The following is a 4,331-nucleotide window of genomic DNA, read 5'->3' as shown; positions in this document are numbered from 1 at the left end:
TGGGTGGCTCAGTGGGTTAAGCCGCTGCCTTCGGCTCAGGTTATGATCTCAAGGTCCTGGGATCGAGTCCCGCATCCGGCTCTCTGCTCAGCAGGGAGCCTGCTTCCTGCTCTCTCTCTGCCTGCCTCTCTGCCTACTTGTGATCTCTCTCTGTCAAATAAATAAATAAAATCTTTAAAAATAATAATAAAAAAATAAAAGATTCTGCTTTTAGTGAGTTCACCATCACCAAGGAAAACCAGCATGATAAATGACCCTATATCTGCTGTGGTGCTGGTTATATCAGAGTCAGCACAGCCCAGGAAACCAAGCTTCCAGCCTCTCTGGGAAGAAGGCTGCAAAGCAGGAAGGAAAGAGGTACTGCCCTTTAGGAGCTGAACCTAGACCGAAATTAAAGGCTGAGTGGAAGCTGTCAAGGAAAAGTAAAGGTGTTGTGGGAAACAAGAAATTCTGAGCAGTGAGAGAATAAGGCAAACTATCTAAAGACCTCAGGACCCAAGGGAGGACATGATAGTAAGCTCCCTAGCTTTGTGTTTTGTCTCATATATCCTCACCAAGAGCTAAGAAAACTGAAAACTCAAAAAATTAAAGAGCACAGACAGGAAAACAAAAACAAAAACAAGAAAAGGCTTTTCTGTCTAACCTAAGGACCAGGAAAAAGGCAGCCTACCAAGACAGAAAGTTTTAAATAATGACTTTACTTTAGCACCACACCACAGAAAACACACTGGCCCCACTCCTACTCATGCCAGCAAATGGGAGTGGGGGATCCTAGACTTTGACCCTCCTTGTCTGAAACAAGCTTTATCCTCCAACCCCCACATTCTGTGGTATTAGTGGAGATCATCTGGGATCCGGACTGCTGCTTCCTCCCTACTGGGGTAGTGTTGGTGGAGGTCTACTGGAGACTTCTGCCACTGCCTGGTGATAATGATGCCACCCACTTACTGTGTGTCATTGAAGTTCATGAGGGGAGCAGAACAAGGCCCTCCCACCTCCTGTGGCCAAAGGAATATCAGTGGAAGGATGGTGGGAGCCAGAACTCAACAAGCATAGCCAACAGCAACAAGGAGTGTCCCTCCTCAGGTGCCAACAAAGAACAAGTAAGGAATCTGGGCTTCTACCTTCACCAGCTGCAATACCACCCCTTCCCTTGCTTGAGTGGTATCAAGTGGAGGCCAGCTGAAATAGAAGGCTTAATTAGAATCTCATAAAATGTACCCCAAATGTCCAGGTTCCAATAAGAAATCATTTACCATATCAAAAACCAGGAGGTCTCATACTGAATCAAGACTGTCAACACACAGATGTCAAAATATTGCCAACACACAGATGTCAAAAACATTGGAATTATCTAACAAAGATTTTGAAGCAACCATCATAAAAATGCTTCAATAAGCAATTACAAGCATGCTTGAAACAAGAGGGAAAAAAGTAGAAGTTTTCAGCAAGGAAATATAAAGTTTTAGTAAATAAATAAAAGATATAAAGAAGAACCAAATGGAAATCTTAGAACTAGAAAATACAATAACCAAAATTTTTAAAAACAAAAAACAAAAACAGTGGGTAAGCTTAGCATCAGAATGGATGAGAAAAAGTAAAGAATTCATGAACTTGAAGACAGAACAACAGACAAAAAAATTAATTAATTAATTAATTAATTAATAATAATAGAGATCCAGGGACATGCAAGACTATAAGAGATCTAATAATCACGTCATGGAAGCCCCAGAGAAAAAATAGAAATAGGGAAAGTTTGTAAAAGTACTTGAAGAAATAATGGCTGAAAACTTCCCAAATTTAGCAAAGGACATAAATCTACAGATTTGAGACACCAGAAACTCCAAATGGGAAACCTAACTGTAAGACATAATGCTATAAAATGTTTGTGGAAAAAAAATAAAAACCTAGAATGATATCTTCAGAATCAAGGGCTAAGCAAAGGGTTCTCAGACTTGACACCAAAAGTGTAATCCATAAAACAAAAAAATCAATATATTGGGCATCATCAAATTGTAAAATTTTTTTGCATTGAACAACTGCAAAAAGGATAGGACAAGCTATATGGTGGGAGAAAATATTTGCAAACCTCATAGCCAACAAGAGACTGAGAGCAATAATCTACTTTTCAGACTCAAAATTAACAGTAAAAATGCAAACAATCCAATTAGAAAGTGGGAAAACCATGTGAAGGACATTTCATTAAAAAATATATACAGAAGACAAATGAGCACATGAAAAGATGTTCCACGAGGTTCACCATTAGGGTAATACAAATTAAAACCACAATAAGATACTCTCATATATCTATCAGGTTAGTGAAAATAAAACACAGTGACAAACCAATACTGGCAAGAATGTGAAGAAACTAGATTACTCGTGCATCACCTGTGGTGTAGACACTCTGGAAAACAATTTATAAGGTCTTTAAAAGCTAAATGTACAGCTACCATATGGCCTAGCAGTTGTACTCCTAGGAATTTATCCTAAAGAAATGAAAACTTATGTTCACACACACACATTTAAAAAAAAAAAAAAAAAAAAAAAAAACCTGTGCACAAACGTTTATAAGAGCTTTATTTGTGAAAGCCAAAAACTGGATACAGCCCAGATATTCTTCAACAGAAAAATGGTTAAAAAAAAAAAAAAACAAACTTTGGTATATAATACTATCATGGAGTCCTATTCAGCAATAAAAAGAAATACAGGGGCGCCTGGGTGGCTCAGTCATTAAGCGTCTGCCTCTGGCTCAGGTCATGATCCCAGGATTCTGGGATCAAGCCCTGCATCAGGTTCTCTGCTCAGCAGGAGGCCTGCTTCTCCCTCTCCCATTCCCCCTACTTGTATTCCGTCTCTCGCTATCTCTGCCTCTGTCAAATAAATAAATAAAATCTTTAAAAATAAGTAAATAATAAAACTAAATATAAGAGACAACTTGGATGAATCTCTAGAGAATTATGCTAGGTGGAAAAAAGCCAATCCCAAATGTGTACATATTTTATGATTCCATTTATGTGATATTCTCAAAATTACAAAATTCTGGAAATGGGTAATAGATTGGCAACTGCCAGAGGTTAAGGATGGGGTGTTGTTCTTAATGGGATCTCTGTGGTGGGGAAAATACTTTGTGTCCTGATGGTCAATGTCAGCTTCCTGACTGAGATACGGAGATACTGTTGCATAGTATTAAGATGTTTCCCAGTTTCCTGAAACTGGGAAAAGGAGTCTTTCTGTGTTATTCTCTACAACTGCATGTGGATCTACTACTACCTTCAAATAAAAACTTAAATCAAAAAATAAAAAATATTGGGACACCTGGGTGGCTCAGTCAGTTAAGCTCAGTGGGTTAAGCCTCTGCCTTTGGCTCAGGTCATGATCCCAGGGTCCTGGGATGGAGTCCCACACTGGGCTCCTTGCTCAGTGGTGAGCCTCCTTCTCTCTCTGCCTCTGCCTGCCACTCTGCCTGCTTGTGCTCTCTCTCTCTGACAAATAAATAAATAAAATCTTTTTAAAAAACGTTAAACTGATGGAAGAAAATTATAAAGCATTAATTCTAAAAATGCCTCTTGACACCACTTCCCTGTTCTATACTACAGCCCACCTCTAAAGCCAGAAAAATAGGGCTGATAGCAGAGGGAAGTAGGCAGCCAGCAGACCAAAGCCAGGAAGGATCTAGAAGAAGGAAACAGACCTCAGCCCGGAGCTTAGAATTCAGACTGATCCCAGCCTAGAAGGAAGATGGAAGTCCAATTAACCTGTGTTCTCCTTCATAGAAAAACTCTTTCCAAAAAAAAAAGTTTTCTTTTCTCTTTCCTGACTCCTCTTTCTCTCCTTCCATGCTGTCTTAAATGCATTCCAATCAAACTTTGCTCACATGGTTTTACCAAAGAGCTCTGAACAAAATCATTCACTCCACCCTTGAAGCTTCTTCTAGCTGGCCAAAGAATTAAATTAACATGAGACTGATCAACAGGAAAAAAGAACAGAGTTTAATTATGTGTACACAGAGACCCAATCATGAAATTGAGACCTAAAGAAATGACCAAGGCAGGCAGCTTTTATAATTTTTAGATAAAGAAACATAAATTTAGGGAGGAATTGACAGGACAAAGAATACTTATGTTTGGGACTTCAATTAGCAAGAAATTTTAAGCAGAATTTGGGCTGGGGTAATAAATTAGTAAAGTAACAAGATTTGTTTATATAAGCTTCTTCAGCCCTAAATTTCCTGTCTCTGACGATAAGGCTGTCTCTCCACCTGCTGGTGAAGGGAGGGTACCTTTTACGTGGGAGTTTATTTTCTGCTTTCTAGAAACAAAGCAGGAGTCAGA

Source organism: Mustela putorius, unplaced genomic scaffold (genome assembly GCF_011764305.1).
Source record: "Mustela putorius furo isolate JIRA1106 unplaced genomic scaffold, ASM1176430v1.1 tig00003834_pilon_pilon_pilon, whole genome shotgun sequence".
In the NCBI taxonomy this organism is placed as follows: Eukaryota; Metazoa; Chordata; class Mammalia; order Carnivora; family Mustelidae; genus Mustela; species Mustela putorius.
This window is presented reverse-complemented; position numbering follows the sequence as displayed.